The 16,020-nt window shown below is 41.0% G+C and overlaps 1 pseudogene; it reads left to right on the top strand.

Moving 5' to 3' along the window:
- Positions 1 to 4,241: 4,241 nt before the first annotated feature.
- On the top strand, positions 4,242 to 4,736 carry LOC102844458 (annotated as a pseudogene).
- The last annotated feature ends 11,284 nt before the right edge of the window (positions 4,737 to 16,020 follow it).

Here is a 16,020-nt window from a genome sequence, read left to right as displayed (position 1 = left end):
CTTAACAAATAAGCATATTTTAGAAACAGTCTCATTCATTGCCATCAAGTTGTAACCAACTCATAGCACTCCAGGGGTTTTCAGAGGCTGTAAATAGCATCAGAGGGGATTTCTCATCTTTCTCCCAGGAAATATCTGGTGGCTTCAAACCACCTGCATTTGAGTTGGCAGCACAACTCTTTACCCACTAGACCACCAGAGTTTTCTGGTGAAGCATAAAAAAACCTAAAAATTAGATTAAAAGAAATGACAGCTTAACACAACAGTTCTGTCATCTTTTTCACGCAAAGCTTAAGGCAATATTTCCAGATCATCTCAGCCATAGCAGCAAAATACAAACATGAGTAAAGCTGTGTCTGACCTGGAAGTGTATTTGTAACTTTTGTACAACAGAAGCACTGGCAGGTACTATGGGCAGGTACAATTTCACATGCCTTAGCACTAGGTGAAGTTTTGCCCAAGAACTGAGCTAAATGGCAGAAGGTCATAGAGAAGCTGCTTCACTCAGTGAGTGGTAGGAAATAAGTTTATTTGAACAAGGTAGGAGATGAAATATGAATAGCTATAGCAAGTTATTTCCACGTTTTACTTCCTGTGCTACTGCATTGCTTGATCTTTTACACTGAGAATGTAATAATGCAGTTAACAATATTAAATAGCAGTAAAGGAAAAAATAAAGGTACATTCTGCTAAATGAGGTGGTACAACTCGTGGATAGTATCTGCCTTTTCGTCCAGAGTTAAATGGAGTCATCATGGTGTAAAGTTTGTCAATTTGAGATTGAAACTGAAGTAGAAAACTAGCACCTTATAATGGAAAGTGCCATCAAATCGACAGCTCATAGTAACTCCTTGAACATCAGATTTGAATGCCTCCCTGATTTCTGACCTAATCGGACTCAATTATGCAGTCACTATGTCAGTGCATCTCATTGAAGGTCATCCTGGCTGAAACATCTATATTTCTAAGCATGATGCCATGTTCCAAGGAATGGCCCTTCTTAAAAACATGCTCAAAGTATGTTAGGTAAAGTTTTGCCATCTTTGCCTCCAAAGGGCACTCAGCAATGAATAGTTCTGCACTAATGTAAGGGAGGAAGTAGACTTTCTCATGTTACGTGCCGTCGAGTCATGACTCATAGTGACCCTACGTACAACAGCCCTAAACCCTGCTCTGTCTTGTGCCCATCTCACTGTCTCTGATACACCCACCCCGATTATCCTAGTCACTGAATCCATCTCAGAGGGTCTTCCCTTTCTGGGCTGTCCCTCAGCCCTCCCAAGCATGATGTCCCTCTCCAAGGACTGGTCGTCCTTACAACATGTCCAAAGTATGTCAGACGAAGCCTCAGAATCCTTGTCTCCAAGGAGCAGTCTGGTTTAACCCTCTCCAGGATGAATCTGTTTTCTTAGCAGTCCATACCCTTAATACTCTTCTCCAGCACCACAGTTCAAAGGCATCAATTTTCCTTCTATCCTCCCTAGTCATTGTCCAACTCTCTGATGCATAACAAGTGACTGTGAAGACCATGGCCTGTATCAGGCACACCTTCATCTCCAGAGTGACACCATTGCTCTATAGTACTTTGGAGAGTTCCCTCACAGACTTTCCCATCGCAATATATCTTTTCATTTCCTGGTTGTTGGTGCCAAGAGTGTTGACTGTGGAGCCAAGCAAACTAAAGCTATGAACAATCAATCTCTTCACCATTCATCCTGAGGCTGGTGAGAATCTGTCTTCTTGATATCCTTTTGCTGTCCTTTTTGGACAGTTCTTGTACTCTATGACTCTGAGTAATCTCCTTAAGTCAAAATAAGAATAGCACCAACTGTCTCAGAATATTGACAAAATAAAACTGATATAGTTCCAGTCCAGAGTTCCTCAGAACAAAAGACTCTACTGTATAAACCTCTCACACTCCCGCTCTCCCTTCCCTACATAAGCCCCTACAGTCTCCAACATGGAGAAACAGATTTGGGAAGCTCATGTCCCTTTTCTCCTTGATGTTATGTGCTGTTGAGTGGGTACTCACCCATCGCTGAGCCGCCAGGTTTTTAGAGGCTTTAACTTTCACAGGAGGTGCTTGTCTCTTTTGCCCATGGAGCAGCTGGTGAACTCAAACTACTTGCCATTGTGTAATAGTGAAACTCCTTCCCACTAGACCTCCAGAGTGTTTGTTGTTTACAATTATAATAAAATTTTGACACTCTGAACCGTATACCAAGATTAGTTTTGCAGGGAGTAGCAGCAGAACTTCAGCTTTGCACTAACCAGATCAGATCCCAAGCCCAGAGCTTGCTTCTTACTGGTCTTGCGTTGGAAACTGGAGAATCTTAAGGTGATTACTATACAGACACTAGAGAAATATCTTGGGGGGGGAGGGGTTGTAGAGAAATTCCAAGTTTTGCTCATGTCAGTGCTGTGAAGATTTGAGCTAGGATCTCTAGTTAAGGAGCACATTCACAGGTCCTGATTTCTGGAAAGAGATTGGCACCACTGACATACTTAGTTATCTATTGTGTGTTGAGTAGGAAATAGTCACCTCCGGGTTTTCAGAGGCAGTTTAATCGCAAAGGAGAAGATTGCCCATCCTTCTCCAGCAGTCCAGTTTTGTCACACCCATAGGTTTTATTTCCTTATCAAATATCAATTTACCATAGATAGCTGGGTCTATTTTTAGGTTCTCATTTCTGTTTCACTGATCTACATGCCTGTCATTGTACCAGTACCATGCTGATTTGGTTACTACTGCTGTTTTTGAGGTCAGAGAGTGCTATGTCTCCCACTTCATTTTTATTTCTCAGAAGTGTTTTTCTTATTCAAGGTCTCTTGCCTCCAAATTTGACAATTTCCCTTTCAATTTCCTTGAAAGATAAATTTGGTATCTTGATTGGGATTGCCTTGAACATGTAGATTGCTTTTGGTAGGATTGTTTTCACAATATTGAGTCTTCTTATCTATGAACAGGACACATTTTCCCATTTCTTTAGGTCTTTTATTGTGTCTTGCAGAAATGCTCTGCAGTTTTCTTTGTATAGGGCTTTTGTATCTCTAGTTAAGTTCACTCCCAAGTATCTCAATTTGTGGTTGGCTATTGTAAATGGTATTGCTTTCTTGGTTTCCTTCCGAGTTCCCTTTGTTACTGTAGAGAAATCCCTGATTTTTTTTATATTGATTTTATACCCTGACACTACTAAATTGGCCTACTAGCTATAACAGGCTTTTGTTGCATCTTTGAAGTTTTCTGTGTATACTATCATATAATCTACATATGTTGCTGTTGCTAGGTGCTGTCAAGTTGTAGACAACTCATAGTGACCCTATGAATGAAAGATATGAACACTTGTATAACTTTCATCATTTCTCTATGTTCATAGAGTTTCTGAAAGCAAGCTGTTTCAGAAGTGGATGCTACTCCTGCTTCCAAGCTTGATTTACTCGGGAAGCTCCACCAAAGACTGTTCATTATTGCATTTGACACACCCATGTCGATGTTTAGCACCATAGCAACCATGAGTTACCTCTGTACAGCTAATGGACAGACCAGTGCTATACCACTTAGAAGAATGTTTGACCAAAAACAACTAAACCCAGGGGGCTACAGATTAATATCACCCACCTTTGGCTTGGTAGCATAACTTTCTAAATACTAGGCCAACAGAGCTCTCTCGTTGTTAATGCGCTAATTTAACCATCTCTGGATGCCTTTATTTCCTTCTCTTGTATTAGACATAGATATAGCTTATATTTCATTGCTAACACAATTTAGAAACATCTGAACAATTTAATCCAGCTTTCGAGTAAATCACACACACCCACCAGGATCCAACTTCACCAAGCTAAAGGCTCACTCACAGGTAGGACCAGACCAATTTTTAAATACCAAGGCCCTCCCTCCAGCTACTGTTTGCCCACACAGACTTCCCATCCAAGCTGATTGTAAGAGAGATTATAAACCGTTAATTAGCTTATACTTGATTGCTAACACAATTTAAAAATGTCCGAATGGTTTACCCTAGCTTTAAAGTAAATCACAAACACCCACCAGGATCCAACTTTGCCAAGGTAAAGGCTCACTCACAATTTAAGCCTCATGTCACAATGTTGAAAGATGCTATGGCTAATATATTAAATAAGCCAGAAATCAAAAGAAGATGGAGGGAATGCACAGAATCTCACTGTACCAGAAAGAATTGATTGACACTGAAAAATTTCAGGAAGTACCATATGAACAGGAGCCAATGGTAATAAAAAAGGAAGTGGGCCAGTCCCCGAGTTGCACTGTTGCAGCTGGCTGGAGTTCATGCACGAGTTCATGGGCTGACGATTCTGAGATAGCTGAATCTTCGGATAAGACCACAAAGTACTGCACCATAGAGGAGATCCAGAAGCACAACCACAGCAAGAGCACCTGGCTCATGCTGCATCACAAAGTGTATGACCTGGTCAAGTTCCTGGAGGAGCATCCTGGTGGGGAAGAAGTCTTACGGGAGCAAGCGGGTGGAGATGCTACTGAGAACTTCGAGGGAGTTGGGCACTCCACAGATGCTTGGGAGATGTCCAAGACGTACATCATCGGGGAGGTTCACCCGGATGACAGTTCAAAGCTAGTCAAACCTTTGGAAACTCTTATTACCACCATTGACTCGAATTCCAGTTGGTGGACCGATTGGGTGATCCCAGCCATCTCCGCGCTGGCCGTGGCCCTGGTGTACCACTTCTACACAGCAGACTAATGCCTCTCAGCTGTCGGGGGAGCAGACCCAAGGAGCCTGGGCAGCATCCACTGGGACAGCAGACGTCCTCTGAGGGTGATGGTGCCGCAGCTGCTCCCTTTCTCCTCCAGTGCACACTGAAGCCGTCCTGTTCAGCGCCCTTTGGACTTCCCTCTACAGTTCCTTCTCTCTCCCAGCGTTCTGTCCATGTTTCTCACTGCATAATTCAGTTCTTGAGCTAAGCCTGTCCCTTCTCAATTACATATCCCATCAAGCTTGCCTCTCCGCCTGGCATGTCGTGTCCTCGTTTTTGGTGTTCGGGACCCTGGTCCTGTAGCAAGGTCGCTAGTCTACTGACTAGTCCTTCAGTCACGTGGCAGAGGAGGGAAAAGTCTTCGTGTCTCTCCTACACATCTTCATTCCTTATCAGAGACCAGGTACCTCGTGTTTCCACTGTGCTGTCTGCACCAAAGAAATTAAGAAATGCCCAGGACAGCCAGCTCAGAAGTTCCTAATCACCTGTCCCTGAAGCAGAATCCAGAAGAGAGACACCCTCCCTCTGATTAGAATACTAATGATGTAAACATGTCTGTGAGCCGTAAGAACTGCATATCCCTTCTCTCAGCTGGAAGCTAGCCTTCCACAGAGCTTCTTAGTTCTGTGTGTACTCGCTTCACTTGTAAACGCAGAACCATGAGGGAGGGAATGGTTCATTTGGAATCTGACCTCTGACAGAAGCCACTGCCAAGGCCCTGTACCTGAGTCCGCGCAGCTGTTTACCTCTCACCCACTGTTCACTCTGGGCCCTGGTCATTTGGTCTCCCACTTACCGTCCTCTGCTCCATCCCTTTTTGCTTTTGAAAAGGGAAACTTGAGAGATGGATTTTTCAGACTCTAGTGAACTGCACTGACATGGGTACCTGTGGCATGCTGGCCATCTGAGCAGTGGGGTCTTCAGAGATGGCTTAACTCTGGGACCCAGAATTTTGTTTTCGTATTACAGAGAATAGATTTTTATCATCAAAAATGTGCATCCACCTCTCCACCTCCTCTGTCACCTCAAGTGAATGTGGGCAAAAGGGCTGGGGAGGAGGCTGTATTGCATGGGCAGAATCATCCTACAAAAAATCCTGTATTTGGACTTTAGTAAACATACACCTGAAACAAACAAAAAAAAAACCCCAAACAAAAAAAAGGAAGTGGAAGCTGCATTGAAGGCATTGGAAAAAAAGAAGGTCCCAGGAATCAATGGGATATCAATTGTCTTGTTTCACTTAACAGATGAAGCTTTTGATGCACTCACCAGTCTATGCCAGGAAATTTGGAGGAAGGTTGTCTGGCCAACAGATTGGAAGAGGTCCATATTTGTTCCTATTCCCAAGAAGGGTGGTCCACCTGAATGTGAAAACTACAGAACACTATCACTGGTATCATATGCAGGCAAAATACTGCTGAAGATCATTAAAAAACAGCTGGAACGGTGCATAGATAGGGAACTGCCAGAAGTTCAAGTGGGATTTAGAAGAGGCTGTGGCACTAGGAATATCATTGCTGATGTCAGATGGATCCTGGCTGAAAGTAAGGAAAACCAGAAGAATGTCTGTGCTTTATTGACTATGCAAAGACATTTGACTGTGCGTGGATCAGGACAAATTATTGCTGACATTGAGGAGAATGGGAATCCCAGAGTGCTTGATAGTGCTCATGAGGAACCTATATACGTATGGAGCAGGAGGCTGTTGTGTGAATGGAGCAGGAGAGCATTGCATAGTTTGGAATTGGGACGGGAGTGCATCAAGGGTGTATTCTAACTCCATACCTGTTCGATGTCATTGAGCCATCGACTCATAGGTGACTCATAGCGACCCTGTGAACAAAAGTCCTCAACACTTGAGATACTTGTGTGCGTGACTTTCATCCTTTCTCCAGGTTCACAGGATTTCCAGAGGCAAGCTATTTACAGAAGTGGATGCCATTCCTGCTTTCAAGCTTGTTTCACTGGAGGAACACCACCAAACACTGTCCACCGTGGGTAATCATTATTGCATTTGACACATCAGTGTTGCAGTGTTCATCTTCACAGCAAACCCAAGTTACCTCTGGTCCAGCAAGTGGACACACCAAGGCTATACGACCTAGAAGACTGAACAAAAACAATGAAGAATAGACCCGAGGGCCCTTCAGGATTTTACCAGTATCCAGCACGCCCAAATTCTGGCCAACTCTAGCCCAGTTTTTCTGGCAAGTCTGCTCTGCCAGCCCACACTTGGGGCAAAGAGAAAGCCACAAACGCCCAAAGCCTTCCATACCTACCTATCTCCAAGAAACACAATTTGATGGCACTTAACAACAACCACCTGTTCAATCTATATGCTGAGCAAATTATCTGAGAAGCTGGACTCGATGAAGAGGAATGTGGCAACAGGATTGGAAGGAGACTCATCAATAACCTGCGTTATGCAGATTTCACAAACTTACTTGCTCAGAGTGAACATTTGAAGCATTTGTTGCAGAAGATCAAGAAACACAGCCTTCAGTATGGCTTGCTTCTCAATATCAAGAAAACAAAGGTTATTACCACTGAACTGACAACATCATGACTGATGGAGAGGAGATTGAAACTGTCAACAGCTTCATCTTGCTTTGATCTACAATTAACACTCTTGTTACAAGCAGTCATTAAATAATGAGACTCATTGTAATGGGAAAATCTTCAATTAGGGACCTTTCAAAATTTAGTAGTGGTGTCTGTTTCAGGCCATAATCTTTCTGATTACTAGCTATCTGAGACCTGGACAATGAATAAGGATGACAGAAAAAGAATCGATACCTTTGAGCTGTGATGTTGGAGAAGAGCTCTGAACATCCTATGGACGACCAAGAGAACAAACAGCTATGACTTGGAGAGGGTTCAGCCAGAGAGTGCTTTTTGTTTTAATTATTAAATTTTATTCATTTTAATGAACATTTACAGAGATTTGGGGTTCTCATTCATTGTTGCACTATTTTCTCTACCCTCCTCCCCAGTTCGTTCATCTTCTTCCCCCCACCCCCCGAATGTCTGTTTTAATTGTCCAATTGCCATAGTGCTTGTCAAAGCCAGTTCTAATTAATCTCCTTTGTCAGTGTGTCCTTTGCCATTCCCTATCACTCCTGAGAGAGACTCCACCCTGATTCATAAGGAAAAGGGGATGGTGTATTCTCTTAGCTACTTCCTGCTGAAAAGGGACGCTGTGGGTTTCAGGGTGAAGATCTTCTCTCACTACAGAGTGCTTTTTAGAAGCAAGAAAGATGAGGCTTTGCCTCACATACTTTGGACACATTGCTAGGAAGTGCTATTCCTTGGAGAGGGGCATGATGCTGGGAAGGGTGGAGGGTCCGTGAGGGAGAAGAAAACCCTTAATCAGGTGGATTGATAAGGTGGCTGCTGCAATGGGCTCTTGTGGGTCAGGAAGTGTGAGGATGGCACAGGGACAAGACTAAGTTCAGATCTTTTGTTCATAGGGTCACTAGGAGTTATACTCCAGTCAATGGCACCTAACAACAACTACTTGTTGTATTACCCTAGCAAGCACTTCCAATCAAATATTGAATAGGAGTGTTAACAGTGGGCATCCTTGTCTTGTCCCCGTTTGCAAGGAAAATGCTCTTTATTGAGAATCATACTGGATTTTGGTTTTGCATATATAATTTTAACTATGTTGAGGAAATTTCCTTCTATTCCAATTTTGTTGAGTGTCTTAAGAAGGGGTGTTGGATTTTGTCAAATGCCTTTTCTGCAATTACTAAGATCATATGCTTATTATTTACTTTGTTAATATGGTGAATTATGTTTTCCTTCTGTTGAACCATCCTTGCATACCTATTATGAATCCCATTTGGTCATTATGAATTTTTTTAATGTGCTTTTGGATTCCATTGGCTAGGATTTTAAGGATTTTTGCATCTATATTCATGAGAGATAATGGTCTGTAGTTTTCTTTCTTGATAATCTTTGCCTAGTTTTGGTATTAGGGTTATACTTGCTTCAAAGAGTGACTCTGGGCATTTTCTTTATCTTTTTTTAAATATTTAACGTAGGGTTTGTGAATATTTGGTAGAATTCCACTGGGAAGCCAACTGCTCCAGGACTTTTCTTTTGCGAAAGTCTTTATGACTTTTTCAATTTCTTTTGTGATGGATCTATTCATGTGTTCTGTGTCATTGTCAGTCTGGGTAGGGCGTGAGTTTCAAGCAATTTGTCCATATCCTCTAGGTTTTCAAATTTATTAGAGTATAGCTTTTCTTAGTATACCAATATTATTCATTTAATTTCACCTGGTTCTGCTTTGATGTCACTTGTATAATTTCTTAATCAAGTTATGTGTCTTCTGTTAACTTTGCCAATTTTATTGACTCTTTAGAAAAACCAGTTCCTGGTCTTATTGATGGTTTCCATTTTTTTTGTTTGTTTGTTTTTGTTTTCTAACTCATTGATTTCTGTTCTTCTGATAATTTTTTATTCTAGAGGCTTTAGGGTTACATTGTTGTTCTTTTTCTAGTTGATGAAAGTGTTGAGTTAGACTGTGTGTGTGTGTGTGTGTGTGTGTGTGGGCCTATTTCTATGAACTGCCACCTGAGGACTGCCTTAGCTGTATCCCGGAGGATTTGTTATGTTGTATTTTCATTTTTGTTTCAAGGAACTTTTTAATTTCATTCTTTATTTCTTTTACAACTTAATTATTTTATAGAAGAGAGTTATTTAGCTTCTACATGGATTTTACCCTCCTGTGGTTCATTTCTAGTTTTATGGCATTATGACTTGAGAAGATACTTTGTATTCTTTCAATTTTATTTTTTTACTTATTGAGGCATTCTTTGTGCTTGATTCTGCAGAATGTACCATGTGCACTTGAGAAGAAAGTGAATCTAGTATTAGTTGAGTACTTTTCTCTGAATACATCCACAAGGTCGAGTTTGCTGACTGTAGTTTAGGTCTTTTGCATCTTTGTTGAGTTATTTTTTAGTTGGCCTGTCCTTCGGTGATAGTAGTGTGCTGAAATCTCCTAGCACTAATTGGGTGTTGTCTATTTCTTTCTTTGATTCTCTTAACCATTGTTTTATTTTGCAGGTATCTCATTAGGGGCATAAATGTTGGCCAAGATTATGTCTTCTTGTTCTATTGTACCTTTAATCAGTGTGTAATACACTTCCTTATCTTTTATGGTAGTTTTCATCCTAGAATAATTTTATCACATTAGTTTTACTACTACTGCTTTTTGAGATTGCCATTTGCTTGGTGTATTTTTTTCCAGCCTTTGATTTCGAGTCTGTCTTTTTTTATGTATGTCCCTTGTAGGCAACATATTAATGGGGTTGGTTTTTTATTCTTTCTGCTACTCTTTTGCTCTAATTGGTGGTGCATTTAGTCCATTCACATTAAGTGTCATTATTGTCAGGCCAGGTCTTTTGCCATTTCCCCTTTTCCTTTTTCTGTTTCTGGTTACCGTGGTCCATGCATATTCCTTTGGTTTCTCCATGTGTAGGACTGCACTAAATTTTCTCGTAGTTTTGCAAAGAACAAGAACCACATGATCCTATCATCTGACAGAAACTAGGCCTTTGACAAAAATTCAGCACCCTTTGATTAAAACACTCAACAAAATAGTATTAGAGGGGAATTTCTTCAATATAGTAAAAAGTATATATGCAAACCCAAGAGAAATATTGTTCTTAATGGAGAGAGATTAAAAGCATTCCCTTTGAGAACAGGAACTAGGCAAAGATGCCTACTATCATTTCTCTTATTCAATGTTGTATTGGAAGCCTTAGCTATAGCAATAAGACAAGACAAGGAAATAAGAGGTATCCAAACAGGCAAAGAGGAGGTATAATTATCTCTGAATGCAGATGATATGATAGTATACTTAGAAAACCCTAAAGACTCAGCAAGAAAACTACTGGACTTAGTTGAACAATTCAGCCAAGTGGCAGGATACAAGATCAACATACAAAAATAAATTAGATTTCTCTACAGTAACAAAGAGAAAACAGAATTGGAGCTTAGAAAAACAATACCCTTCACAATTGCTAATCACAATAGCTTAAATACCTGGGGATAAATCTAACCAGAAGCATAAAGGATCTATTCAAAGAAAATTACGAAACATTACAAGAAATAAAAAGACCTGGAGAAGTGGAAGAATATCCCTGGCTCATGGATAGGAAGACTCAATATTGTGAAAAAAGACTACTACCAAAGGCAATTTGCACATTCAATGCAATTCCAGTACAAACACCAATTCGATTCTTCAATGAGATGTAAAAGGCTATCTCCAATTTCATTTGGAATGGAAAGAGGCCCCAAATAAGCAAACCATTCCTTAAAAATAGAAAAAAAAAAAAAAGGTAAGAGGCATCTCACTTTCTGATTTCAAAACCTACTGCATTGTCGTGGTGGTCAAGACAGCTGGTACTGGTACAATGACAGACACATAGATCAATGGAACAGAATTGAGAATCCAGAAATCAACCAATCTACCTATGGACAATTGATTTTTGACAAGGAGATGAAATCAGTCAAGTGGGGAAACGACAGCCTTTTTAACAAATGGTGTTGGCAAAATTGGAAAATTATCTGCAGAAAACTCAGGCAAGATCCACACCTCACTCCATACACCAAAACCAACTCAAAGTGGATTATGGAGCTAGGACTAAGGCCAAGAACTATAAGCATTAAAGAAAAGCTTGGAAGAACCCTAGAAGTCTTAATTGACAACATAAATAGTCTTCCAAACATCCTGGAAAATCTACAACCAGGAAAGGATAAAATCAATTAATGGGACATTCTAAGAATCAAATCTGTATGCACATCCAAAAACTTGTCCAACAGGGTAAAAAGGGAAACCACAGACTGGGAAAAAATATTTGGTACTGACATGTCAGACAAGAAACTTATATCTAAAATTTATAAAATACTTGAGCACCACAACAAGACAAAGGTAAATAACCCAATGGCACAGGATATGAACAGACACTTCACCAAAGAAGACATTCAGATGGCCAACAAACACATGAAGAAATGTTCAAAATCTCTAGCTCTAAGGGATATGCAAATCAAATCAACTATGAGGTACCTCACATCAGTAAGAATAGAAAAATTTAACAGAGCAGCAAACAAATACTGGCGAGGTTGTGGAGAAATTGGAACCCTTATTCACTGTTGGTGGGAGTGTAAAATCGTGCAACCACTATGGAAGGCTGTATGGTGCTCTCTCAAAAAGTTGCAAATAAAAATACCATTTGACCCAGCAATTCCATTACTGGGAATATACAGTAAAGAAACCATAACTGCCACCCAGGCAGATATATACACACCCATGTTTATTGAAGCTTTGCTTGCAATAGCAAAGAGCTGGAAAAAACCCAAGTGCCCATCAACAAATGAATAGGTAGAGCAGCTCTGGTATATTCACACTATAGAATACTATGCAGCACTGAAAAACAAAGAACTCATGATAAGCTATGCTAAGTGGATGACCCTAGAAGACATTATGCTGAGTGAAATGTTTTAGTCACAAAAGGACAAATTGCATAGGCCACTATTGTAGAACAGGACTGACATTGGAGTTGAGGGTAGACAGAGAAGAAGGGCAGGAATGATATATGCTGCATTGCAACAGATGAGGGAGAGAACTGTTCAAAAGGAATGTATGATTAGTTATTATTGTCATGACAGGAGTCCAGAATGAAGGCTGCACAATGCTGTGGACTTTGGCGGAGGGATTGCATAGCAATGAAAGTTTGTTGTGTTTTTTTTTGTTGTTTTTTTTTTTTTTTAACTCATCAAGAAGAGAATTGGGAGGGAGTGGGCCAGGAGAAAATTGCAACTATGAATGACTGGAAACCCTAAGTCTCTGTAAACTTTCATGAAAATGAATAAAATTGTTTTTGTTGTTTTGGTCTTGTTTTCACAAATTCCATAAGTTATTTCTTTTGGGGAAAGAATCTAATTTCTCCTTCCTATTTGATGGAGAGCTCTGCTGGATATAGGATCTTTGGCTGGCAATTGTTTTCCTTCAACTTTCTGTATGTACCATCTCATTGTCTTCTACTTTGCACGGTTTCTGCTGAGAAAGCAGAAGTTAATCTAATTGTTTCCCCTCTGTAGGTGACTTTCTCAAGCTGCTTTTAGAATTCTATCCTTATCTTTTAATTTGGAGAATTTGACTATTTTATGTCTTGATGTTTTTCTTTTTGGGTCAAGTCTAATTGACATTCGGTGTGCTTCTTGAATGTGGATTTCCCTGCTTTTCAAAATATGCAAGAAGTTTACTTCCAGTACTTGTTCCACAATTCTCTCAGTGATTTCCCTGTCACTCCCTGTTCTGCAATTCCAATCATATGAATATTATTCTGCTTAATGTCATCCCTCATGATTCTAATGCTATCCTCATTTTCTTTATATCTCATCTGATTTTTCTTCTAGCATGTTTGTGTTCTTTTTTTTTTGTGGTTGGATGGCTGGTTGGTTGGTTGATTGATTTTCTATGGGTTTTTTTTTTTTTTTTTTTTGTTTTTTTTTTTTTTTTTTTTTTTTTTTTAATACCATGGATCTTCTAGTATGTTTTCAGGGAGGTTCCTACCTTTTAATTCACTGACTCTGTTCCATCTCTTCAGTTCTACTTTTTTGTGCTACCAGGGTGTTGTACACTTCTGCCATTTTTGTCTTAATATTCTGGATTGCATGTTCTTGTTTTTCTGTTATATCTAGTACTGTGTTGGCTGTACCCTGTGTTAGGATTATTTTTTTGAATTTCATGTACCTCTTTATCTACACTATGAATTATTTTTTCCACTTTTGGCATTTTCTTCCATACCTGTTCAAGTTGCTCCTCACCAATATATTTTTTCTGGACTGTTGTCTCTGGGATTTTTGCTTTCATTAATTGTTTCTTCCATAATTTACACCTCATGTAGCTGTTCTAATAACTCCACATCAACATATTTTTCCTGGATCTTTCTACCTGGGGTATTCATTAGGTCTTTTTTAGAAGGGTTTTTTTTTATAAATTTTTTTCATGATAACTGAAGGAGACTGCTGCTTTCTTGACATCATGTGAGCCTTTTCTTAGTAGATGTTAGGTCACTGTAACTATGTAGTAGCCAAGAGTATGGCAATGTTTTGTGAAAGGCCTATATATCATTTGTGCTTCCTTCTTGGCTCTAGGCTTGCAAGGCCTAGGGCAAAACAGAAGTAACCTCCCCCCCCCAAAGTACCTGCAAATAGGAAATCAAGAAGCCTTGGTTTTTCCCCTTCCAGAACTGGTTCCTCAACCTCACTTGAGCTGCTCCAGCTGTCCTGCTCCTTTCTGCTTGAGCTCACATGGTCCCACACAGTCTAGTGAAACAGCAGTGATCCTCTCTTCAAAATCACCTGAAAATGAGAAATGAACCAGCCTTGGTTTTTCCCTTCCAGGACTGGCTCGTCCACCTCACTCAAGATACTCCACCTCTGCTGTTCCATTCCACTTGACCTCAACAGGTTCTGTATGGCCTAGTGAAATTACAGAGAACCCCACAAAGTACCTGAGTGGGAAACCAACAAGCCTTACTTTCACCCTTCCAAAACTGGGTCCTCCACCTCACTCGAACTGCTCCAGCTGTCCTGCTCCTTTTTGTGTCAGCTTAAAGTGTCCCAGGTGGTCTAGAGGAACAGCAGTGATACCCCCAAAGTGCCTGAAAATGAGAGATCAAAAAGCCTTGATTTTTCCATTACAAAACTGGCTCCTCTGCCTCACATGAGCGGATGCAGCTGCCCTGTTCACTTCCACTGAAGCTTTAGGGATCCTGTATAGACTAGCAAAATAGCAGTGATCCCTCAAAATAACTAGAAAGGGAAACCAACAAGCCTTGGTTTTTCTGTTCCAGAACTGGCTGTTCCACCTCGTTTGTGCCACTCCAGCTGTCCTGCTCCCTTCCACGTGAGCCTAAAGGGTCCTGAGTGGTCTAGCGAAACAACAGTGATTTCCCTTCCAGAACAAACTCCTCTCCCTCACTCGAGCTGTTACAGCTGTCAAGCTCCCTTCTGCTTGAGTGTAAGAAGTCCCAGGTGGTCTAGCAAATCAGTAGTGGTCCCTCCAATATACCTGAATGTGGGAAACCAACAATTCATGATTTTCCCTTCCAGATCTAGCTCTTCTGCCTCACTCAAGCTACGCCAGCTGTTCTGCTTCCTTCCACTTGACTAAGGTTTTTGTGTGGTCTAGAGAAACACCAGTGATCCCACCGAAGTACCTGAAAACGGAAGCCTTTCAACAAGCCTTGGATTTGCCTTCATGAACTGGATCCTCTGCTTCACTCAAGCCGCTCCAGCTGTATTGCTCCCTTCTCCTTGAGCTTAAGGGGTTCAGCATTGTCAAGTGAAAAAGTAGTAATCATCCTAAAAAATCTGAATCGGAAACCAACCAGCCTTGGTAATTCCCTTCCAACTGGTCCACTTAAATCAAGCTGTGCCAAATGCCCTCCTTTCTGCTTGAACTTAAGATGTCCCATGTGGTCTTGCAAAACAGCAGTGTTCCCAATACTTAAAATGGGAAACCAACAAGCCTTGGTTTTTCCATTCATGAAATAGCTCTTGCACCTCATTAGAGCTCAAGTTGCCTTGCTTCTTTCCACTTGAGTTTAAGCAGGCATGCCAGGGGCCTATGGGTCCAGCAGTTATTCCCCAGAGTACCTGAAAATTGGAAGCCAACAAGCCTTGGTGTTTCCCTTCCAAAACTGACTTCTCCACCTCATTCGAGCTGCCCAAGCTGTCCTGCTCCTTTCTGCTTGCGCTTAAGTGGTCCTGTGTGGTGTAGCAAAACAGTGACCCCCACAAAGTACGTGAAAATGGGAAACCAACAAACCCTGGTTTTACCTTTCATGAACAGGCTCCTCCACCTCCCTTCCACTTGAGCTTAAGGGGCTGCACCAGTGATCATCCCAATATACCTGAAAATGAGAAAACAAGCAGCTTGGTTTTTCCTTCATGACCTGGCTTCTCCACTGCACTTGCACTGCCCAGCTGACTTGCTGCCTTCCATGTGAGCTTAACAGGTCCCATGTGATCTCTGAAATAGCAGTGATCTCCCAATGTACCTGGAATTGGAAACCAACCAGCCTAAGTTTTTCTCTTCCACAACAGGCTCCTCCAACCTCACTCGAGCTGCTCCAGCTGTCCTGCTCCTTTCTGCTTGAGCTTAAGATGTCCCACGTGGTCTAGCCAAACAGTGAGCCCTTCAAAGTACCTGAAAATGGGAAACCAACAAGCCTTGATTTTTCCCTT

Source organism: Elephantulus edwardii, unplaced genomic scaffold (genome assembly GCF_000299155.1).
Source record: "Elephantulus edwardii isolate Elephantulus edwardi_28Jun2011 unplaced genomic scaffold, EleEdw1.0 scaffold00051, whole genome shotgun sequence".
Taxonomy (NCBI): Eukaryota; Metazoa; Chordata; class Mammalia; order Macroscelidea; family Macroscelididae; genus Elephantulus; species Elephantulus edwardii.
This window is presented reverse-complemented; position numbering and strand designations above follow the sequence as displayed.